Raw genomic sequence first — 26,771 nt, 5'->3', positions numbered from 1 at the left:
TGTTTGAGGTTCTCGAGGGTGCAGAGAACAATTTTGTGATAATTTTTGAAATCCAAGAGGGGTGCCGCAAACAATTATGTTTTCAGCAATATGGATATCGTGTCCGAGGTTCTCGAGGGTGCAGAAAACAATTTTGGGATCAATTTTAAATCCGAGATGGCCGCTGCTCAAAATTATGATAACTACATAATGGGTATCGTATCAGAGGTTCTCGAGGGTGTAGAGAACGATTTTTTGATCATTTTTCAAATCCAAGATGGCTGCCGCTCAAAAGTATGATAACTACATTATGGGTATCGTATCCGAGGTTCACGAGGGTGCAGAGAACAATTCTGTGATCATTTTTGAAATCCAAGAGGGCTGCCGCAAACAATATTGTTTTCAGCAATATGGTTATCATATTCAAGCTTCTCGAGAGTGCACAGAACGATTTTGTGATCATTTTTGAAATCCAAGATGGCCGCCGCTCAAAATTATGATAACTCCATTATGGGTGTCGTATCCGAGGTTCTCGAAGGTGCAGAGAACGATTTTATGATCATTTTTCAAATCGAAGATGGCCGCCGCTCAAAAGCATGATAACTACAATATGGGTATCGTATCCGAGGTTCTTGAGGGTGCTGAGAACGATTTTGTGATCATTTTTCAAATCCAAGATGGCCGCCGCACAAAATTATGATTTCATCAATATGGATATCGTACTCGAGGTTCTCAAGGGTGCAGATAACGATTTGGTGATCATTTTTCAAATCCAAGATGGCCGCTGCACAAAATTATGATTTCAGCAACATGGATATCGTGTTCAAGATTCTCGAGGGTGCAGAGAACAATTTGGTGATCATTTTTCAAATCCATGATGGCCGCCGCACAAAATTATGATTTGAGCAATATGGATATCGTGTCCGAGGTTCTCGAGGGTGCTTAGAACGATTTGGTGATCATTTTTCGAATCCAAGATGGCCGCCGCACAAAATTATGATTTTAGCAATATGGGTATCGTATCCGAGGTACTCGAGCGTGCGCAGAACGATTTTGTGATCATTTTTGATATCCAAGATGGCCGCCGCTCAAAAGTATGATAACTCCATTATGGGTATCGTATCCCAGGTTCACGAGGGTGCAGAGAACAATTCTGTGATCATTTTTGAAATCCAAGAGGGCTGCCGCAAACAATATTGTTTTCAGAAATATGGTTATCATATCCGAGCTTCTCGAGAGTGCACAGAACGATTTTGTGATCATTTTTGAAATCCAAGATAGCCGCCGCTCAAAATTATGATAACTCCATTATGGGTATCGTATCCGAGGTTCACGAGGGTGCAGAGAACAATTCTGTGATCATTTTTGAAATCCAAGAGGGCTGCCGCAAACAATATTGTTTTCAGCAATATGGTTATCGTATCCGAGGTTCTCGAGAGTGCACAGAACGATTTTGTGATCCTTTTTTGAAATCAAAGATGGCCGCCGCTCAAAATTATGATAACTCCATTATGGGTGTCGTATCCGAGGTTCTCGAGGGTGCAGAGAACAATTTTGTGATAATTTTTGAAATCCAAGAGGGGTGCCGCAAACAAATATGTTTTCAGCAATATGGATATCGTGTCCGAGGTTCTCGAGGGTGCAGAAAACAATTTTGGGATCAATTTTAAATCCGAGATGGCCGCCGCTCAAAATTATGATAACTACATAATGGGTATCGTATCAGAGGTTCTCGAGGGTGTAGAGAACGATTTTTTGATCATTTTTCAAATCCAAGATGGCCGCCGCTCAAAAGTATGATAACTACATTATGGGTTTCGTATCCTAGGTTCACGAGGGTGCAGAGAACAATTCTGTGATCATTTTTGAAATCCAAGAGGGCTGCCGCAAACAATATTGTTTTCAGAAATATGGTTATCATATCCGAGCTTCTCGAGAGTGCACAGAACGATTTTGTGATCATTTTTGAAATCCAAGATAGCCGTCGCTCAAAATTATGATAACTCCATTATGGGTGTCGTATCCGAGGTTCTCGAGGGTGCAGAGAACGATTTTATGATCATTTTTCAAATCGAAGATGGCCGCCGATCAAAAGCATGGTAACTACATTATGGGTATCGTATCCGAGGTTCTCGAGGGTGCTGAGAACGATTTTGTGATCATTTTTCAAATCCAAGATGGCCGCCGCACAAAATTATGATTTCATCAATATGGATATCGTACCCGAGGTTCTCGAGGGTGCAGAGAACGATTTTGGTGATCATTTTGCAAATCCAAGATGGCCGCCGCACAAAAAAATGATTTTAGCAATATGGATATCGTGCCCGAGGTTCTCGAGGGTGCAGAAAACAATTTTGGGATCAATTTTAAATCCGAGATGGCCGCCGTTTAAAATTATGATAACTGCATTATGGTTATCGTATCCGAGGTTCTCGAGGGTGCAGAGAACGATTTTGTGATCATTTTACCAATTCCAAGATGGCCGCCGCTTAAAAGTATGATAACTATATTATGGGTATCGTATCCGAGGTTCTCGAGGGTGCAGAGAACAATTCTGTGATCATTTTTGAAATCCAAGAGGGCTGCCGCAAACAATTATGTTTTCAGCAATATGGATATCATATCCGAGCTTCTCGAGAGTGCACAGAACGATTTTGTGATCACTTTTGATATCCAAGATGGCCGCCGCTCAAAATTATGATAACTCCATTATGGATATCGTGTCCGAGGTTCTCGAGGGTACAGAAAACAATTTTGGGATCAATTTTAAATCCGAGATGGCCGCCGTTTAAAATTATGATAACTGCATTATGGTTATCGTATCAGAGGTTCTCGAGGATGCAGAAAACGATTTTGTGATCATTTTTCAAATCCAAGATGGCCGCCGCTCAAAAGTATGATAACTACATTATGGGTATCGTATCCGAGGTTCACGAGGGTGCAGAGAACAATTCTGTGATCATTTTTGAAATCCAAGAGGGCTGCCGCAAACAATATTGATTTCAGCAATATGGTTATCATATCCGAGCTTCTCGAGTGTGCACAGAACGATTATGTGATCATTTTTGAAATCCAAGATGGCCGCCGCTCAAAATTATGATAACTCCATTATGGGTGTCGTATCCGAGGTTCTCGAGGGTGCAGAGAACGATTTAATGATCATTTTTCAAATCGAAGATGGCCGCCGCTCAAAAGCATGATAACTACATTATGGGTATCGTATCCGAGGTTCTCGAGGGTGCTGAGAACGATTTTGTGATCATTTTTCAAATCCAAGATGGCCGCCGCACAAAATTATGATATTAGCAATATGGATATCGTGTTTGAGGTTCTCGAGGGTGCAGAGAACAATTTTGTGATAATTTTTGAAATCCAAGAGGGGTGCCGCAAACAATTATGTTTTCAGCAATATGGATATCGTGTCCGAGGTTCTCGAGGGTGCAGAAAACAATTTTGGGATCAATTTTAAATCCGACATGGCCGCCGTTTAAAATTATGATTACTACATTATGGTTATCGTATCACAGGTTCACGAGGGTGCAGAGAACAATTCTGTGATCATTTTTGAAATCCAAGATGGCCGCCGCTCAAAATTATGATAACTCCATTATGGGTGTCGTATCCGAGGTTCTCGAAGGTGCAGGGAACGATTTTATGATCATTTTTCAAATCGAAGATGGCCGCCGCTCAAAAGCATGATAACTACAATATGGGTATCGTATCCGAGGTTCTCGAGGGTTCTGAGAACGATTTTGTGATCATTTTTCAAATCCAAGATGGTTGCCGCACAAAATAATGATTTCATCAATATGGATATCGTACCCGAGGTTCTCGAGGGTGCAAAGAACGATTTTGGTGATCATTTTTCAAATCTAAGATGGCCGCCGCACAAAATTATGATTTTAGCAATATGGATATCGTGTCCGAGGTTCTCGAGGGTGCAGAAAACAATTTTGGGATCAATTTTAAATCCGAGATGGCCGCCGTTTAAAATTATGATAACTACATTATGGTTATCGTATCAGAGGTTCTCGAGGATGCAGAAAACGATTTTGTGATAATTTTTTAAATCCAAGATGGCCGCTGCTTAAAAGTATGATAACTACATTAGGGTATCGTATCCGAGGTTCTCGAGGGTGCAGAGAACAATTCTGTGATCATTTTTGAAATTCAAGAGGGCTGCCGCAAACAATATTGTTTTCAGCGATATGGTTATCGTATCCGAGGTTCTCGAGAGTGCACAGAACGATTTTGTGATCATTTTTGAAATCAAAGATGGCCGCCGCTCAAAATTATGATAACTCCATTATGGGTGTCGTATCCGAGGTTCTCGAGGGTGCAGAGAACGATTTTGTGATCATTTTTCAAATCGAAGATGGTCGCCGCTCAAAAGTATGATAACTACATTATGGGTATCGTTTCCGAGGTTCTCGAGGGTGCTGAGAACGATTTTGTGATCATTTTTCAAATCCAAGATGGCCACCGCACAAAATTATGATTTCATCAATATGGATATCGTACCCGAGGTTCTCAAGGATGCAGAGAACGATTTGGTGATCATTTTTCAAATCCAAGATGGCCGCCGCACAAAATTATGATTTTAGCAATATGGATATGGTGTCCGAGGTTCTCGAGGGTGCACAGAACGATTTGGTGATCATTTTTCGAATCCAAGATGGCCGCCGCACAAAATTATGATTTTAGCAATATGGGTATCGTATCCGAGGTACTCGAGCGTGCACAGAACGATTGTGTGATCATTTTTGTAATCCAAGATGGCCGCCGTTTAAAATTATGATAACTACATTATGGTTATCGTATCAGAGTTTCACGAGGGTGCAGAGAACAATTCTGTGATCATTTTTGAAATCCAAGAGGGCTGCCGCCAACAATATTGTTTTCAGAAATATGGTTATCATATCCGAGCTTCTCGAGAGTGCACAGAACGATTTTGTGATCATTTTTGAAATCCAAGATGGCCGCCGCTCAAAATTATGATAACTCCATTATGGGTGTCGTATCCGAGGTTCTCGAGGGTGCTGAGAACGATTTTGTGATCATTTTTCAAATCCAAGATGGCCGCCGCACAAAATTATGATTTTAGCAATATGGATATCGTGCCCGAGGTTCTCGAGGGTGCAGAAAACAATTTTGGGATCAATTTTAAATCCGAGATGGCCGCCGTTTAAAATTATGATAACTACATTATGGTTATCGTATCAGAGTTTCACGAGGGTGCAGAGAACAATTCTGTGATCATTTTTGAAATCCAAGAGGGCTGCCGCAAACAATATTGTTTTCAGCAATATGGTTATCATATTCGAGCTTCTCGAGAGGGCACAGAACGATTTTGTGATCATTTTTGAAATCCAAGATGGCCACCGCTCAAAATTATGATAACTCCATTATGGGTGTCGCATCCGAGGTTCTCGAAGGTGCAGAGAACGATTTTATGATCATTTTTCAAATCGAAGATGGCCGCCGCTCAAAAGCATGATAACTACAATATGGGTATCGTATCCGTGGTTCTCGAGGGTGCTGAGAACGATTTTGTGATCATTTTTCAAATCCAAGATGGCTGCCGCACAAAATTATGATTTCATCAATATGGATATCGTACCCGAGGTTCTCGAGGGTGCAGAGAACGATTTTGGTGATCATTTTTCAAATCCAAGATGGCCGCCGCACAAAATTATGATTTTAGCAATATGGATATCGTGTCCGAGGTTCTCGAGGGTGCAGAAAACAATTTTGGGCTCAATTTTAAATCCGAGATGGCCGCCGTTTAAAATTATGTTAACTACATTATGGTTATCGTATCAGAGGTTCTCGAGGATGCAGAAAACGATTTTGTGATTATTTTTCAAATCCAAGATGGCCGCTGCTTAAAAGTATGATAACTACATTAGGGTATCGTATCCGAGGTTCTCGAGGGTGCTGAGAACGATTTTGTGATCATTTTGCAAATCCAAGATGGCCGCCGCACAAAATTATGATTTCATCAATATGGATATCGTACTCGAGGTTCTCAAGGGTGCAGAGAACGATTTGGTGATCATTTTTCAAATCCAAGATGGCCGCTGCACAAAATTATGATTTCAGCAACATGGATATCGTGTTCAAGATTCTCGAGGGTGCAGAGAACAATTTGGTGATCATTTTTCAAATCCATGATGGCCGCCGCACAAAATTATGATTTGAGCAATATGGATATCGTGTCCGAGGTTCTCGAGGGTGCATAGAACGATTTGGTGATCATTTTTCGAATCCAAGATGGCCGCCGCACAAAATTATGATTTTAGCAATATGGGTATCGTATCCGAGGTACTCGAGCGTGCACAGAACGATTTTGTGATCATTTTTGATATCCAAGATGGCCGCCGCTCAAAAGTATGATAACTACATTATGGGTATCGTATCCGAGGTTCACGAGGGTGCAGAGAACAATTCTGTGATCATTTTTGAAATCCAAGAGGGCTGCCGCAAACAATATTGTTTTCAGAAATATGGTAATCATATCCGAGCTTCTCGAGAGTGCACAGAACGATTTTGTGATAATTTTTGAAATCCAAGATAGCCGCCGCTCAAAATTATGATAACTCCATTATGGGTGTCGTATCCGAGGTTCTCGAGGGTGCAGAGAACGATTTTATGATAATTTTTCAAATCGAAGATGGCCGCCGATCAAAAGCATGGTAACTACATTATGGGTATCGTATCAGAGGTTCTCGAGGGTGCTGAGAACGATTTTGTGATCATTTTTCAAATCCAAGATGGCCGCCGCACAAAATTATGATTTCAGCAATATGGATATCGTACCCGAGGTTCTCGAGGGTGCAGAGAACGATTTTGGTGATCATTTTGCAAATCCAAGATGGCCGCCGCACAAAATAATGATTTTAGGAATATGGATATCGTGCCCGAGGTTCTCGAGGGTGCAGAAAACAATTTTGGGATCAATTTTAAATCCGAGATGGCCGCCGTTTAAAATTATGATAACTGCATTATGGTTATCGTATCAGAGGTTCTCGAGGATGCAGAAAACGATTTTGTGATCATTTTTCAAATCCAAGATGGCCGCCGCTCAAAAGTATAATAACTATATTATGGGTATCGTATCCGAGGTTCTCGAGGGTGCAGAGAACAATTCTGTGATCATTTTTGAAATCCAAGAGGGCTGCCGCAAACAATATTGTTTTCAGCAATATGGTTATCATATCCGAGCTTCTCGAGAGTGCACAGAACGATTTTGTGATCACTTTTGATATCCAAAATGGCCGCCGCTCAAAATTATGATAACTCCATTATGGATATCGTGTCCGAGGTTCTCGAGGGTACAGAAAACAATTTTGGGATCAATTTTAAATCCGAGATGGCCGCCGCTCAAAATTATGATAACTCCATAATGGGTATCGTATCAGAGGTTCTCGAGGGTGTAGAGAACGATTTTTTGATCATTTTTCAAATCCAAGATGGCCGCCGCTCAAAAGTATGATAACTACATTATGGGTATCGTATCCGAGGTTCACGAGGGTGCAGAGAACAATTCTGTGATCATTTTTGAAATCCAAGAGGGCTGCCGCAATCAATATTGATTTCAGCAATATGGTTATCATATCCGAGCTTCTCGAGTGTGCACAGAACGATTATGTGATCATTTTTGAAATCCAAGATGGCCGCCGCTCAAAATTATGATAACTCCATTATGGGTGTCGTATCCGAGGTTCTCGAGGGTGCAGAGAACGATTTAATGATCATTTTTCAAATCGAAGATGGCCGCCGCTCAAAAGCATGATAACTACATTATGGGTATCGTATCCGAGGTTCTCGAGGGTGTTGAGAACGATTTTGTGATCATTTTTCAAATCCAAGATGGCCGCCGCACAAAATTATGATTTCATCAATATGGATATCGTACTCGAGGTTCTCAAGGGTGCAGATAACGATTTGGTGATCATTTTTCAAATCCAAGATGGCCGCTGCACAAAATTATGATTTCAGCAACATGGATATCGTGTTCAAGATTCTCGAGGGTGCAGAGAACAATTTGGTGATCATTTTTCAAATCCATGATGGCCGCCGCACAAAATTATGATTTGAGCAATATGGATATCGTGTCCGAGGTTCTCGAGGGTGCTTAGAACGATTTGGTGATCATTTTTCGAATCCAAGATGGCCGCCGCACAAAATTATGATTTTAGCAATATGGGTATCGTATCCGAGGTACTCGAGCGTGCGCAGAACGATTTTGTGATCATTTTTGATATCCAAGATGGCCGCCGCTCAAAAGTATGATAACTCCATTATGGGTATCGTATCCCAGGTTCACGAGGGTGCAGAGAACAATTCTGTGATCATTTTTGAAATCCAAGAGGGCTGCCGCAAACAATATTGTTTTCAGAAATATGGTTATCGTATCCGAGCTTCTCGAGAGTGCACAGAACGATTTTGTGATCATTTTTGAAATCCAAGATAGCCGCCGCTCAAAATTATGATAACTCCATTATGGGTATCGTATCCGAGGTTCACGAGGGTGCAGAGAACAATTCTGTGATCATTTTTGAAATCCAAGAGGGCTGCCGCAAACAATATTGTTTTCAGCAATATGGTTATCGTATCCGAGGTTCTCGAGAGTGCACAGAACGATTTTGTGATCCTTTTTTGAAATCAAAGATGGCCGCCGCTCAAAATTATGATAACTCCATTATGGGTGTCGTATCCGAGGTTCTCGAGGGTGCAGAGAACAATTTTGTGATAATTTTTGAAATCCAAGAGGGGTGCCGCAAACAAATATGTTTTCAGCAATATGGATATCGTGTCCGAGGTTCTCGAGGGTGCAGAAAACAATTTTGGGATCAATTTTAAATCCGAGATGGCCGCTGCTCAAAATTATGATAACTACATAATGGGTATCGTATCAGAGGTTCTCGAGGGTGTAGAGAACGATTTTTTGATCATTTTTCAAATCCAAGATGGCTGCCGCTCAAAAGTATGATAACTACATTATGGGTATCGTATCCGAGGTTCACGAGGGTGCAGAGAACAATTCTGTGATCATTTTTGAAATCCAAGAGGGCTGCCGCAAACAATATTGTTTTCAGCAATATGGTTATCATATTCAAGCTTCTCGAGAGTGCACAGAACGATTTTGTGATCATTTTTGAAATCCAAGATGGCCGCCGCTCAAAATTATGATAACTCCATTATGGGTGTCGTATCCGAGGTTCTCGAAGGTGCAGAGAACGATTTTATGATCATTTTTCAAATCGAAGATGGCCGCCGCTCAAAAGCATGATAACTACAATATGGGTATCGTATCCGAGGTTCTTGAGGGTGCTGAGAACGATTTTGTGATCATTTTTCAAATCCAAGATGGCCGCCGCACAAAATTATGATTTCATCAATATGGATATCGTACTCGAGGTTCTCAAGGGTGCAGATAACGATTTGGTGATCATTTTTCAAATCCAAGATGGCCGCTGCACAAAATTATGATTTCAGCAACATGGATATCGTGTTCAAGATTCTCGAGGGTGCAGAGAACAATTTGGTGATCATTTTTCAAATCCATGATGGCCGCCGCACAAAATTATGATTTGAGCAATATGGATATCGTGTCCGAGGTTCTCGAGGGTGCTTAGAACGATTTGGTGATCATTTTTCGAATCCAAGATGGCCGCCGCACAAAATTATGATTTTAGCAATATGGGTATCGTATCCGAGGTACTCGAGCGTGCGCAGAACGATTTTGTGATCATTTTTGATATCCAAGATGGCCGCCGCTCAAAAGTATGATAACTCCATTATGGGTATCGTATCCCAGGTTCACGAGGGTGCAGAGAACAATTCTGTGATCATTTTTGAAATCCAAGAGGGCTGCCGCAAACAATATTGTTTTCAGAAATATGGTTATCATATCCGAGCTTCTCGAGAGTGCACAGAACGATTTTGTGATCATTTTTGAAATCCAAGATAGCCGCCGCTCAAAATTATGATAACTCCATTATGGGTATCGTATCCGAGGTTCACGAGGGTGCAGAGAACAATTCTGTGATCATTTTTGAAATCCAAGAGGGCTGCCGCAAACAATATTGTTTTCAGCAATATGGTTATCGTATCCGAGGTTCTCGAGAGTGCACAGAACGATTTTGTGATCCTTTTTTGAAATCAAAGATGGCCGCCGCTCAAAATTATGATAACTCCATTATGGGTGTCGTATCCGAGGTTCTCGAGGGTGCAGAGAACAATTTTGTGATAATTTTTGAAATCCAAGAGGGGTGCCGCAAACAAATATGTTTTCAGCAATATGGATATCGTGTCCGAGGTTCTCGAGGGTGCAGAAAACAATTTTGGGATCAATTTTAAATCCGAGATGGCCGCCGCTCAAAATTATGATAACTACATAATGGGTATCGTATCAGAGGTTCTCGAGGGTGTAGAGAACGATTTTTTGATCATTTTTCAAATCCAAGATGGCCGCCGCTCAAAAGTATGATAACTACATTATGGGTTTCGTATCCTAGGTTCACGAGGGTGCAGAGAACAATTCTGTGATCATTTTTGAAATCCAAGAGGGCTGCCGCAAACAATATTGTTTTCAGAAATATGGTTATCATATCCGAGCTTCTCGAGAGTGCACAGAACGATTTTGTGATCATTTTTGAAATCCAAGATAGCCGTCGCTCAAAATTATGATAACTCCATTATGGGTGTCGTATCCGAGGTTCTCGAGGGTGCAGAGAACGATTTTATGATCATTTTTCAAATCGAAGATGGCCGCCGATCAAAAGCATGGTAACTACATTATGGGTATCGTATCCGAGGTTCTCGAGGGTGCTGAGAACGATTTTGTGATCATTTTTCAAATCCAAGATGGCCGCCGCACAAAATTATGATTTCATCAATATGGATATCGTACCCGAGGTTCTCGAGGGTGCAGAGAACGATTTTGGTGATCATTTTGCAAATCCAAGATGGCCGCCGCACAAAAAAATGATTTTAGCAATATGGATATCGTGCCCGAGGTTCTCGAGGGTGCAGAAAACAATTTTGGGATCAATTTTAAATCCGAGATGGCCGCCGTTTAAAATTATGATAACTACATTATGGGTATCGTATCCGAGGTTCTCGAGGGTGCAGAGAACGATTTTGTGATCATTTTACCAATTCCAAGATGGCCGCCGCTTAAAAGTATGATAACTATATTATGGGTATCGTATCCGAGGTTCTCGAGGGTGCAGAGAACAATTCTGTGATCATTTTTGAAATCCAAGAGGGCTGCCGCAAACAATTATGTTTTCAGCAATATGGATATCATATCCGAGCTTCTCGAGAGTGCACAGAACGATTTTGTGATCACTTTTGATATCCAAGATGGCCGCCGCTCAAAATTATGATAACTCCATTATGGATATCGTGTCCGAGGTTCTCGAGGGTACAGAAAACAATTTTGGGATCAATTTTAAATCCGAGATGGCCGCCGTTTAAAATTATGATAACTGCATTATGGTTATCGTATCAGAGGTTCTCGAGGATGCAGAAAACGATTTTGTGATCATTTTTCAAATCCAAGATGGCCGCCGCTCAAAAGTATGATAACTACATTATGGGTATCGTATCCGAGGTTCACGAGGGTGCAGAGAACAATTCTGTGATCATTTTTGAAATCCAAGAGGGCTGCCGCAAACAATATTGATTTCAGCAATATGGTTATCATATCCGAGCTTCTCGAGTGTGCACAGAACGATTATGTGATCATTTTTGAAATCCAAGATGGCCGCCGCTCAAAATTATGATAACTCCATTATGGGTGTCGTATCCGAGGTTCTCGAGGGTGCAGAGAACGATTTAATGATCATTTTTCAAATCGAAGATGGCCGCCGCTCAAAAGCATGATAACTACATTATGGGTATCGTATCCGAGGTTCTCGAGGGTGCTGAGAACGATTTTGTGATCATTTTTCAAATCCAAGATGGCCGCCGCACAAAATTATGATATTAGCAATATGGATATCGTGTTTGAGGTTCTCGAGGGTGCAGAGAACAATTTTGTGATAATTTTTGAAATCCAAGAGGGGTGCCGCAAACAATTATGTTTTCAGCAATATGGATATCGTGTCCGAGGTTCTCGAGGGTGCAGAAAACAATTTTGGGATCAATTTTAAATCCGACATGGCCGCCGTTTAAAATTATGATTACTACATTATGGTTATCGTATCACAGGTTCACGAGGGTGCAGAGAACAATACTGTGATCATTTTTGAAATCCAAGATGGCCGCCGCTCAAAATTATGATAACTCCATTATGGGTGTCGTATCCGAGGTTCTCGAAGGTGCAGGGAACGATTTTATGATCATTTTTCAAATCGAAGATGGCCGCCGCTCAAAAGCATGATAACTACAATATGGGTATCGTATCCGAGGTTCTCGAGGGTTCTGAGAACGATTTTGTGATCATTTTTCAAATCCAAGATGGTTGCCGCACAAAATAATGATTTCATCAATATGGATATCGTACCCGAGGTTCTCGAGGGTGCAAAGAACGATTTTGGTGATCATTTTTCAAATCTAAGATGGCCGCCGCACAAAATTATGATTTTAGCAATATGGATATCGTGTCCGAGGTTCTCGAGGGTGCAGAAAACAATTTTGGGATCAATTTTAAATCCGAGATGGCCGCCGTTTAAAATTATGATAACTACATTATGGTTATCGTATCAGAGGTTCTCGAGGATGCAGAAAACGATTTTGTGATAATTTTTTAAATCCAAGATGGCCGCTGCTTAAAAGTATGATAACTACATTAGGGTATCGTATCCGAGGTTCTCGAGGGTGCAGAGAACAATTCTGTGATCATTTTTGAAATTCAAGAGGGCTGCCGCAAACAATATTGTTTTCAGCGATATGGTTATCGTATCCGAGGTTCTCGAGAGTGCACAGAACGATTTTGTGATCATTTTTGAAATCAAAGATGGCCGCCGCTCAAAATTATGATAACTCCATTATGGGTGTCGTATCCGAGGTTCTCGAGGGTGCAGAGAACGATTTTGTGATCATTTTTCAAATCGAAGATGGTCGCCGCTCAAAAGTATGATAACTACATTATGGGTATCGTTTCCGAGGTTCTCGAGGGTGCTGAGAACGATTTTGTGATCATTTTTCAAATCCAAGATGGCCACCGCACAAAATTATGATTTCATCAATATGGATATCGTACCCGAGGTTCTCAAGGATGCAGAGAACGATTTGGTGATCGTTTTTCAAATCCAAGATGGCCGCCGCACAAAATTATGATTTTAGCAATATGGATATGGTGTCCGAGGTTCTCGAGGGTGCACAGAACGATTTGGTGATCATTTTTCGAATCCAAGATGGCCGCCGCACAAAATTATGATTTTAGCAATATGGGTATCGTATCCGAGGTACTCGAGCGTGCACAGAACGATTGTGTGATCATTTTTGTAATCCAAGATGGACGCCGCTCAAAAGTATGATAACTACATTATGGGTATCGTATCCGAGGTTCACGAGGGTGCAGAGAACGATTTTGTGATCATTTTTCAAATCCAAGATGGCCGCCGTTTAAAATTATGATAACTACATTATGGTTATCGTATCAGAGTTTCACGAGGGTGCAGAGAACAATTCTGTGATCATTTTTGAAATCCAAGAGGGCTGCCGCCAACAATATTGTTTTCAGAAATATGGTTATCATATCCGAGCTTCTCGAGAGTGCACAGAACGATTTTGTGATCATTTTTGAAATCCAAGATGGCCGCCGCTCAAAATTATGATAACTCCATTATGGGTGTCGTATCCGAGGTTCTCGAGGGTGCTGAGAACGATTTTGTGATCATTTTTCAAATCCAAGATGGCCGCCGCACAAAATTATGATTTTAGCAATATGGATATCGTGTCCGAGGTTCTCGAGGGTGCAGAAAACAATTTTGGGATCAATTTTAAATCCGAGATGGCCGCCGTTTAAAATTATGATAACTACATTATGGTTATCGTATCAGAGTTTCACGAGGGTGCAGAGAACAATTCTGTGATCATTTTTGAAATCCAAGAGGGCTGCCGCAAACAATATTGTTTTCAGCAATATGGTTATCATATTCGAGCTTCTCGAGAGGGCACAGAACGATTTTGTGATCATTTTTGAAATCCAAGATGGCCACCGCTCAAAATTATGATAACTCCATTATGGGTGTCGCATCCGAGGTTCTCGAAGGTGCAGAGAACGATTTTATGATCATTTTTCAAATCGAAGATGGCCGCCGCTCAAAAGCATGATAACTACAATATGGGTATCGTATCCGTGGTTCTCGAGGGTGCTGAGAACGATTTTGTGATCATTTTTCAAATCCAAGATTGCTGCCGCACAAAATTATGATTTCATCAATATGGATATCGTACCCGAGGTTCTCGAGGGTGCAGAGAACGATTTTGGTGATCATTTTTCAAATCCAAGATGGCCGCCGCACAAAATTATGATTTTAGCAATATGGATATCGTGTCCGAGGTTCTCGAGGGTGCAGAAAACAATTTTGGGCTCAATTTTAAATCCGAGATGGCCGCCGTTTAAAATTATGATAACTACATTATGGTTATCGTATCAGAGGTTCTCGAGGATGCAGAAAACGATTTTGTGATTATTTTTCAAATCCAAGATGGCCGCTGCTTAAAAGTATGATAACTACATTAGGGTATCGTATCCGAGGTTCTCGAGGGAGCAGAGAACAATTCTGTGATCATTTTTGAAATTCAAGTGGGCTGCCGCAAACAATATTGTTTTCAGCGATATGGTTATCGTATCCGAGGTTCTCGAGAGTGCACAGAACGATTTTGTGATCATTTTTGAAATCGAAGATAGTCGCCGCTCAAAAGTATGATAACTACATTATGGGTATCGTTTCCGAGGTTCTCGAGGGTGCTGAGAACGATTTTGTGATCATTTTGCAAATCCAAGATGGCCGCCGCACAAAATTATGATTTCATCAATATGGATATCGTACTCGAGGTTCTCAAGGGTGCAGAGAACGATTTGGTGATCATTTTTCAAATCCAAGATGGCCGCTGCACAAAATTATGATTTCAGCAACATGGATATCGTGTTCAAGATTCTCGAGGGTGCAGAGAACAATTTGGTGATCATTTTTCAAATCCATGATGGCCGCCGCACAAAATTATGATTTGAGCAATATGGATATCGTGTCCGAGGTTCTCGAGGGTGCATAGAACGATTTGGTGATCATTTTTCGAATCCAAGATGGCCGCCGCACAAAATTATGATTTTAGCAATATGGGTATCGTATCCGAGGTACTCGAGCGTGCACAGAACGATTTTGTGATCATTTTTGATATCCAAGATGGCCGCCGCTCAAAAGTATGATAACTACATTATGGGTATCGTATCCGAGGTTCACGAGGGTGCAGAGAACAATTCTGTGATCATTTTTGAAATCCAAGAGGGCTGCCGCAAACAATATTGTTTTCAGAAATATGGTAATCATATCCGAGCTTCTCGAGAGTGCACAGAACGATTTTGTGATAATTTTTGAAATCCAAGATAGCCGCCGCTCAAAATTATGATAACTCCATTATGGGTGTCGTATCCGAGGTTCTCGAGGGTGCAGAGAACGATTTTATGATAATTTTTCAAATCGAAGATGGCCGCCGATCAAAAGCATGGTAACTACATTATGGGTATCGTATCAGAGGTTCTCGAGGGTGCTGAGAACGATTTTGTGATCATTTTTCAAATCCAAGATGGCCGCCGCACAAAATTATGATTTCATCAATATGGATATCGTACCCGAGGTTCTCGAGGGTGCAGAGAACGATTTTGGTGATCATTTTGCAAATCCAAGATGGCCGCCGCACAAAATAATGATTTTAGGAATATGGATATCGTGCCCGAGGTTCTCGAGGGTGCAGAAAACAATTTTGGGATCAATTTTAAATCCGAGATGGCCGCCGTTTAAAATTATGATAACTGCATTATGGTTATCGTATCAGAGGTTCTCGAGGATGCAGAAAACGATTTTGTGATCATTTTTCAAATCCAAGATGGCCGCCGCTCAAAAGTATAATAACTATATTATGGGTATCGTATCCGAGGTTCTCGAGGGTGCAGAGAACAATTCTGTGATCATTTTTGAAATCCAAGAGGGCTGCCGCAAACAATATTGTTTTCAGCAATATGGTTATCATATCCGAGCTTCTCGAGAGTGCACAGAACGATTTTGTGATCACTTTTGATATCCAAAATGGCCGCCGCTCAAAATTATGATAACTCCATTATGGATATCGTGTCCGAGGTTCTCGAGGGTACAGAAAACAATTTTGGGATCAATTTTAAATCCGAGATGGCCGCCGCTCAAAATTATGATAACTCCATAATGGGTATCGTATCAGAGGTTCTCGAGGGTGTAGAGAACGATTTTTTGATCATTTTTCAAATCCAAGATGGCCGCCGCTCAAAAGTATGATAACTACATTATGGGTATCGTATCCGAGGTTCACGAGGGTGCAGAGAACAATTCTGTGATCATTTTTGAAATCCAAGAGGGCTGCCGCAATCAATATTGATTTCAGCAATATGGTTATCATATCCGAGCTTCTCGAGTGTGCACAGAACGATTATGTGATCATTTTTGAAATCCAAGATGGCCGCCGCTCAAAATTATGATAACTCCATTATGGGTGTCGTATCCGAGGTTCTCGAGGGTGCAGAGAACGATTTAATGATCATTTTTCAAATCGAAGATGGCCGCCGCTCAAAAGCATGATAACTACATTATGGGTATCGTATCCGAGGTTCTCGAGGGTGTTGAGAACGATTTTGTGATCATTTTTCAAATCCAAGATGGCCGCCGCACAAAATTATGATATTAGCAATATGGATATCGTGTTTGAGGTTCTCGAGGGTGCAGAGAACAATTTTGTGATAATTTTTGAAATCCAAGAGGGGTGCCGCAAACAATTATGTTTTCAGCAATATGGATATCGTGTCCGAGGTTCTCGAGGGTGCAGAAAACAATTTTGGGATCAATTTTAAATCCGAGATGGCCGCCGTTTAAAATTATGATTACTACATTTTGGTTATCGTATCAGAGGTTCACGAGGGTGCAGAGAACAATTCTGTGATCATTTTTGAAATCCAAGATGGCCGCCGCTCAAAATTATGATAACTCCATTATGGGTGTCGTATCCGAGGTTCTCGAAGGTGCAGGGAACGATTTTATGATCATTTTTCAAATCGAAGATGGCCGCCGCTCAAAAGCATGATAACTACAATATGGGTATCGTATCCGAGGTTCTCGAGGGTTCTGAGAACGATTTTGTGATCATTTTTCAATTCCAAGATGGCTGCCGCACAAAATTATGATTTCATCAATATGGATATCGTACCCGAGGTTCTCGAGGGTGCAGAGAACGATTTTGGTGATCATTTTTCAAATCCAAGATGGCCGCCGCACAAAATTATGATTTTAGCAATATGGATATCGTGTCCGAGGTTCTCGAGGGTGCAGAAAACAATTTTGGGATCAATTTTAAATCCGAGATGGCCGCCGTTTAAAATTATGATAACTACATTAGGGTATCGTATCCGAGGTTCTCGAGGGTGCAGAGAACAATTCTGTGATCATTTTTGAAATTCAAGAAGGCTGCCGCAAACAATATTGTTTTCAGCGATATGGTTATCGTATCCGAGGTTCTCGAGAGTGCACAGAACGATTTTGTGATCATTTTTGAAATCAAACATGGCCGCCGCTCAAAATTATGATAACTCCATTATGGGTGTCGTATCCGAGGTTCTCGAGGGTGCAGAGAACGATTTTGTGATCATTTTTCAAATCGAAGATGGTCGCCGCTCAAAAGTATGATAACTACATTATGGGTATCGTTTCCGAGGTTCTCGAGGGTGCTGAGAACGATTTTGTGATCATTTTTCAAATCCAAGATGGCCACCGCACAAAATTATGATTTCATCAATATGGATATCGTACCCGAGGTTCTCAAGGATGCAGAGAACGATTTGGTGATCATTTTTCAAATCCAAGATGGCCGCTGCTTAAAAGTATGATAACTACATTAGGGTATCGTATCCGAGGTTCTCGAGGGTGGAGAGAACAATTTTGTGATCATTTTTGAAATCCAAGAGGGCTGCAGCAAACAATTATGATTTGAGCAATTTGGATATCGTGTCCGAGGTTCTCGAGGGTGCATAGAACGATTTGGTGATCATTTTTCGAATCCAAGATGGCCGCCGCACAAAATTATGATTTTAGTAATATGGATATCGTGCCCGAGGTTCTCGAGGGTGCAGAAAACAATTTTGGGATCAATTTTAAATCCGAGATGGCCGCCGTTTAAAATTATGATAACTACATTATGGTTATCGTATCAGAGTTTCACGAGGGTGCAGAGAACAATTCTGTGATCATTTTTGAAATCCAAGAGGGCTGCCGCCAACAATATTGTTTTCAGAAATATGGTTATCATATCCGAGCTTCTCGAGAGTGCACAGAACGAATTTGTGATCATTTTTGAAATCCAAGATGGCCGCCGCTCAAAATTATGATAACTCCATTATGGGTGTCGTATCCGAGGTTCTCGAGGGTGCTGAGAACGATTTTGTGATCATTTTTCAAATCCAAGATGGCCGCCGCACAAAATTATGATTTTAGCAATATGGATATCGTGCCCGAGGTTCTCGAGGGTGCAGAAAACAATTTTGGGATCAATTTTAAATCCGAGATGGCCGCCGTTTAAAATTATGATAACTACATTATGGTTATCGTATCAGAGTTTCACGAGGGTGCAGAGAACAATTCTGTGATCATTTTTGAAATCCAAGAGGGCTGCCGTAAGCAATATTGTTTTCAGCAATATGGTTATCATATTCGAGCTTCTCGAGAGGGCACAGAACGATTTTGTGATCATTTTTGAAATCCAAGATGGCCGCCGCTCAAAATTATGATAACTCCATTATGGGTGTCGCATCCGAGGTTCTCGAAGGTGCAGAGAACGATTTTATGATCATTTTTCAAATCGAAGATGGCCGCCGCTCAAAAGCATGATAACTACAATATGGGTATCGTATCCGAGGTTCTCGAGGGTGCTGAGAACGATTTTGTGATCATTTTTCAAATCCAAGATGGCTGCCGCACAAAATTATGATTTCATCAATATGGATATCGTACCCGAGGTTCTCGAGGGTGCAGAGAACGATATTGGTGATCATTTTTCAAATCCAAGATTGCCGCCGCACAAAATTATGATTTTAGCAATATGGATATCGTGTCCGAGGTTCTCGAGGGTGCAGAAAACAATTTTGGGCTCAATTTTAAATCCGAGATGGCCGCCGTTTAAAATTATGATAACTACATTATGGTTATCGTATCAGAGGTTCTCGAGGATGCAGAAAACGATTTTGTGATTATTTTTCAAATCCAAGATGGCCGCTGCTTAAAAGTATGATAACTACATTAGGGTATCGTATCCGAGGTTCTCGAGGGAGCAGAGAACAATTCTGTGATCATTTTTGAAATTCAAGTGGGCTGCCGCAAACAATATTGTTTTCAGCGATATGGTTATCGTATCCGAGGTTCTCGAGAGTGCACAGAACGATTTTGTGATCATTTTTGAACTCGAAGATGGTCGCCGCTTAAAAGTATTATAACTACATTATGGGTATCGTTTCCGAGGTTCTCGAGGTTGCTGAGAACGATTTTGTGATCATTTTTCAAATCCAAGATGGCCGCCGCACAAAATTATGATTTCATCAATATGGATATCGTACCCGAGGTTCTCAAGGATGCAGAGAACAATTTTGTGATAATTTTTGAAATCCAAGAAGGGTGCCGCAAACAATTATGTTTTCAGCAATATGGATATCGTGTCCGAGGTTCTCGAGGGTGCAGAAAACAATTTTGGGATCAATTTTAAATCCGAGATGGCCGCCGTTTAAAATTATGATAACTACATTATGGTTATCGTATCAGAGGTTCTCGAGGATGCAGAAAACGATTTTGTGATCATTTTTCAAATCCAAGATGGCCGCCGCTCAAAAGTATGATAACTACATTATGGGTATCGTATCCGAGGTTCTCGAGGGTGCTGAGAACGATTTTGTGATCATTTTTCTAATCCAAGATGGCCGCCGCACAAAACTATGTTTTCAGCAATATGGGTATCGTATCCGAGGTTCTCGAGGGTGCTGAGAACGATATTGTAATCATTTTTCAAATCCAAGAGGGCCGCCGTGCAAGATTATGATCACAAAAATATGGGTATCGTATCCGATGTTCTCGAGAGTGCAGAGAATGATTTTGTGATCATTTTTCAAATCCAAGATGGCTGCCGCTCAAAAGTATGATAACTACATTATGGGTATCGTATCCGAGGTTCTCGAGGGTGCTGAGAACGATTTAGTGATCATTTTTCTAATCCAAGATGGCCACCGCACAAAACTATGTTTTCAGCAATATGGGTATCGTATCCGAGGTTCTCGAGGGTGCAGAGAACGATTTTATGATCATTTTTCAAATCGAAGATGGCCGCCGCTCAAAAGCATGATAACTACAATATGGGTATCGTATCCGAGGTTCTCGAGGGTTCTGAGAACGATTTTGTGATCATTTTTCAATTCCAAGATGGCTGCCGCACAAAATTATGATTTCATCAATATGGATATCGTACCCGAGGTTCTCGAGGGTGCAGAGAACGATTTTGGTGATCCTTTTATAAATCCAAGATGGCCGCCGCACAAAATTATGATTTTAGCAATATGGATATCGTGTCCGAGGTTCTCGAGGGTGCAGAAAACAATTTTGGGATCAATTTTAAATCCGAGATGGCCGCCGTTTAAAATTATGATAACTACATTATGGTTATCGTATCAGAGGTTCTCGAGGATGCAGAAAACGATTTTGTGATTATTTTTCAAATCCAAGATGGCCGCTGCTTAAAAGTATGATAACTACATTAGGGTATCGTATCCGAGGTTCTCGAGGGTGCAGAGAACAATTCTGTGATCATTTTTGAAATTCAAGAGGGCTGCCGCAAACAATATTGTTTTCAGCGATATGGTTATCGTATCCGAGGTTCTCGAGAGTGCACAGAACGATTTTGTGATCACTTTTGATATCCAAGATGGCCGCCGCTCAAAATTATGATAACTCCATTATGGATATCGTGTCCGAGGTTCTCGAGGGTACAGAAAACAATTTTGGGATCAATTTTAAATCCGAGATGGCCGCCGTTTAAAATTATGATAACTGCATTATGGTTATCGTATCAGAGGTTCTCGAGGATGCAGAAAACGATTTTGTGATCATTTTTCAAATCCAAGATGGCCGCCGCTCAAAAGTATGATAACTACATTATGGGTATCGTATCCGAGGTTCACGAGGGTGCAGAGAACAATTCTGTGATCATTTTTGAAATCCAAGAGGGCTGCCGCAAACAATATTGATTTCAGCAATATGGTTATCATATCCGAGCTTCTCGAGTGTGCACAGAACGATTATGTGATCATTTTTGAAATCCAAGATGGCCGCCGCTCAAAATTATGATAACTCCATTATGGGTGTCGTATCCGAGGTTCTCGAGGGTGCAGAGAACGATTTAATGATCATTTTTCAAATCGAAGATGGCCGCCGCTCAAAAGCATGATAACTACATTATGGGTATCGTATCCGAGGTACTCGAGCGTGCACAGAACGATTGTGTGATCATTTTTGTAATCCAAGATGGACGCCGCTCAAAAGTATGATAACTAGATTATGGGTATCGTATCCGAGGTTCACGAGGGTGCAGAGAACGATTTTGTGATCATTTTTCAAATCCAAGATGGCCGCCGCACAAAATTATGATTTTAGCAATATGGATATCGTGCCCGAGGTTCTCGAGGGTGCAGAAAACAATTTTGGGATCAATTTTAAATCCGAGATGGCCGCCGTTTAAAATTATGATAACTACATTATGGTTATCGTATCAGAGTTTCACGAGGGTGCAGAGAACAATTCTGTGATCATTTTTGAAATCCAAGAGGGCTGCCGCCAACAATATTGTTTTCAGAAATATGGTTATCATATCCGAGCTTCTCGAGAGTGCACAGAACGAATTTGTGATCATTTTTGAAATCCAAGATGGCCGCCGCTCAAAATTATGATAACTCCATTATGGGTGTCGTATCCGAGGTTCTCGAGGGTGCTGAGAACGATTTTGTGATCATTTTTCAAATCCAAGATGGCCGCCGCACAAAATTATGATTTTAGCAATATGGATATCGTGCCCGAGGTTCTCGAGGGTGCAGAAAACAATTTTGGGATCAATTTTAAATCCGAGATGGCCGCCGTTTAAAATTATGATAACTACATTATGGTTATCGTATCAGAGTTTCACGAGGGTGCAGAGAACAATTCTGTGATCATTTTTGAAATCCAAGAGGGCTGCCGTAAGCAATATTGTTTTCAGCAATATGGTTATCATATTCGAGCTTCTCGAGAGGGCACAGAACGATTTTTTGATCATTTTTGAAATCCAAGATGGCCGCCGCTCAAAATTATGATAACTCCATTATGGGTGTCGCATCCGAGGTTCTCGAAGGTGCAGAGAACGATTTTATGATCATTTTTCAAATCGAAGATGGCCGCCGCTCAAAAGCATGATAACTACAATATGGGTATCGTATCCGAGGTTCTCGAGGGTGCTGAGAACGATTTTGTGATCATTTTTCAAATCCAAGATGGCTGCCGCACAAAATTATGATTTCATCAATATGGATATCGTACCCGAGGTTCTCGAGGGTGCAGAGAACGATTTTGGTGATCATTTTTCAAATCCAAGATGGCCGCCGCACAAAATTATGATTTTAGCAATATGGATATCGTGTCCGAGGTTCTCGAGGGTGCAGAAAACAATTTTGGGCTCAATTTTAAATCCGAGATGGCCGCCGTTTAAAATTATGATAACTACATTATGGTTATCGTATCAGAGGTTCTCGAGGATGCAGAAAACGATTTTGTGATTATTTTTCAAATCCAAGATGGCCGCTGCTTAAAAGTATGATAACTACATTAGGGTATCGTATCCGAGGTTCTCGAGGGAGCAGAGAACAATTCTGTGATCATTTTTGAAATTCAAGTGGGCTGCCGCAAACAATATTGTTTTCAGCGATATGGTTATCGTATCCGAGGTTCTCGAGAGTGCACAGAACGATTTTGTGATCATTTTTGAAATCGAAGATGGTCGCCGCTTAAAAGTATTATAACTACATTATGGGTATCGTTTCCGAGGTTCTCGAGGTTGCTGAGAACGATTTTGTGATCATTTTTCAAATCCAAGATGGCCGCCGCACAAAATTATGATTTCATCAATATGGATATCGTACCCGAGGTTCTCAAGGATGCAGAGAACACTTTTGTGATAATTTTTGAAATCCAAGAGGGGTGCCGCAAACAATTATGTTTTCAGCAATATGGATATCGTGTCCGAGGTTCTCGAGGGTGCAGAAAACAATTTAGGGATCAATTTTAAATCCGAGATGGCCGCCGTTTAAAATTATGATAACTACATTATGGTTATCGTATCAGAGGTTCTCGAGGATGCAGAAAACGATTTTGTGATCATTTTTCAAATCCAAGATGGCCGCCGCTTAAAAGTATGATAACTACATTATGGGTATCGTATCCGAGGTTCTCGAGGGTGCTGAGAACGATTTTGTGATCATTTTTCTAATCCAAGATGGCCGCCGCACAAAACTATGTTTTCAGCAATATGGGTATCGTATCCGAGGTTCTCGAGGGTGCTGAGAACGATATTGTAATCATTTTTCAAATCCAAGAGGGCCGCCGTGCAAGATTATGATCACAAAAATATGGGTATCGTATCCGATGTTCTCGAGAGTGCAGAGAATGATTTTGTGATCATTTTTCAAATCCAAGATGGCCGCCGCTCAAAAGTATGATAACTACATTATGGGTATCGTATCCGAGGTTCTCGAGGGTGCTGAGAACGATTTAGTGATCATTTTTCTAATCCAAGATGGCCGCCGCACAAAACTATGTTTTCAGCAATATGGGTATCGTATCCGAGGTTCTCGAGGGTGCAGAGAACGATTTTGGTGATCATTTTTCAAATCAAAGATGGCCGCCGCACAAAACTATGATATTAGCAATATGGATATCGTGTTTGAGGTTCTCGAGGGTGCAGAGAACAATTTTGTGATAATTTTTGAAATCCAAGAGGGGTGCCGCAAACAATTATGTTTTCAGCAATATGGTTATCATATCCGAGCTTCTCGAGAGTGCACAGAACGATTTTGTGATCAATTTTGAAATCCAAGATGGACGCCGCTCATAATTATTATAACTACATTATGGGTGTCGTATCCGAGGTTCTCGAGGGTGCAGAGAATGATTTTGTGATCATTTTTGAAATCCAAGAGGGCTGCCGCAAACAATATTGTTTTCAGCAATATGGTTATCATATCCGAGCTTCTCGAGAGTGCACAGAACGATTTTATGATCATTTTTCAAATCGAAGATTTCAGCAACATGGATATCGTGTCCAAGATTCTCGAGGGTGCAGAGAACAATTTGGTGATCATTTTTCAAATCCATGATGGCCGCCGCACAAAATTATGATTTTAGCAATATGGATATCGTGTCCGAGGTTCTCGAGGGTGTATAGAACGATTTGGTGATCATTTTTCGAATCCAAAATGGCCGCCGCACAAAATTATAATTTCAGCAACATGGATATCGTGTCCAAGAGTCTCGAAGGTGCAAAGAAAGATTTGGTGATCATTTTTAAAATCCAGATGGCCGCCGCACAAAATTATGATTTTAGCAATATGGGTATCGTATCCGAGGAACTCGAGCGTGCACAGAACGATTTTGTGATCATTTTTGAAATCCAAGATGGCCGCCGCTCAAAAGTATGAAAACTACATTATGGGTATCGTATCCGAGGTTCACGAGGGTGCAGAGAACAATTCTGTGATCATTTTTGAAATCCAAGAGGGCTGCCGCAAACAATGTTGTTTTCAGCAATATGGTTACCATATCCGAGCTTCTCGAGAGTGCACAGAACGATTTTGTGATCATTTTTGATATCCAAGATGGCCGCCGCTCAAAATTATGATAACTCCATTATGGGTGTCGTATCCGAGGTTCTCGAGGGTGCAGAGAACGATTTTATGATCATTTTTCAAATCCAAGATGGCCGCCGCACAAAATTATGATTTTAGCAATATGGGTATCGTATCTGAGGAACTCGAGCGTGCACAGAACGATTTTGTGATCATTTTTGAAATCCAAGATGGCCGCCGCTTAAAAGTATGATAACTACATTATGGGTATCGTATCCGAAGTTCTCGAGGGTGCTGAGAACGATTTTGTGATCATTTTTCAAATCCAAGATGGCCGCCGCACAAAATTATGATTTCATCAATATGGATATCGTACCCGAGGTTCTCGAGGGTGCAGAGAACGATTTTGGTGATCATTTTTCAAATCCAAAATGGCCGCCGCACAAAATTATGATTTTAGCAATATGGATATCGTGTCTGAGGTTTTCGAGGGTGCAGAAAACAATTTTGGGATCAATTTTAAATCCGAGATGGCCGCCGTTTAAAAGCATGATAACTACATTATGGTTATCGTATCAGAGGTTCTCGAGGATGCAGAAAACGATTTTCTGATTATTTTTCAAATCCAAGATGGCCGGCGCTTAAAAGTATGATAACTACATTATGGGTATCGTATCCGAGGTTCTCGAGGGTGCAGAGAACAATTCTGTGATCATTTTTGAAATTCAAGAGGGCTGCCGCAAACAATATTGTTTTCAGCAATATGGTTATCATATCCGAGCTTCTCGAGAGTGCACAGAACGATTTTATGATCATTTTTCAAATCGAAGATTTCAGCAACATGGATATCGTGTCCAAGATTCTCGAGGGTGCAGAGAACAATTTGGTGATCATTTTTCAAATCCATGATGGCCGCCGCACAAAATTATGATTTTAGCAATATGGATATCGTGTCCGAGGTTCTCGAGGGTGTATAGAACGATTTGGTGATCATTTTTCGAATCCAAGATGGCCGCCGCACAAAATTATAATTTCAGCAACATGGATATCGTGTCCAAGATTCTCGAAGGTGCAAAGAAAGATTTGGTGATCATTTTTAAAATCCAGATGGCCGCCGCACAAAATTATGATTTTAGCAATATGGGTATCGTATCCGAGGAACTCGAGCGTGCACAGAACGATTTTGTGATCATTTTTGAAATCCAAGATGGCCGCCGCTCAAATGTATGATAACTACATTATGGGTATCGTATCCGAGGTTCACGAGGGTGCAGAGAAAAATTCTGTGATCATTTTTGAAATCGAAGAGGGCTGCCGCAAACAATGTTGTTTTCAGCAATATGGTTACCATATCCGAGCTTCTCGAGAGTGCACAGAACGATTTTGTGATCATTTTTGATATCCAAGATGGCCGCCGCTCAAAATTATGATAACTCCATTATGGGTGTCATATCCGAGGTTCTCGAGGGTGCAGAGAACGATTTTATGATCATTTTTCAAATCCAAGATGGCTGCCGCACAAAATTATGATTTTAGCAATATGGGTATCGTATCTGAGGAACTCGAGCGTGCACAGAACGATTTTGTGATCATTTTTGAAATCCAAGATGTCCGCCGCTTAAAAGTATGATAACTACATTATGGGTATCGTATCCGAAGTTCTCGAGGGTGCTGAGAACGATTTTGTGAT

The sequence above is a fragment of the Leptidea sinapis genome, chromosome 26, assembly GCF_905404315.1.
Source record: "Leptidea sinapis chromosome 26, ilLepSina1.1, whole genome shotgun sequence".
Classification (NCBI taxonomy): Eukaryota; Metazoa; Arthropoda; class Insecta; order Lepidoptera; family Pieridae; genus Leptidea; species Leptidea sinapis.
Note: the sequence above shows the minus strand (reverse complement) of the source record.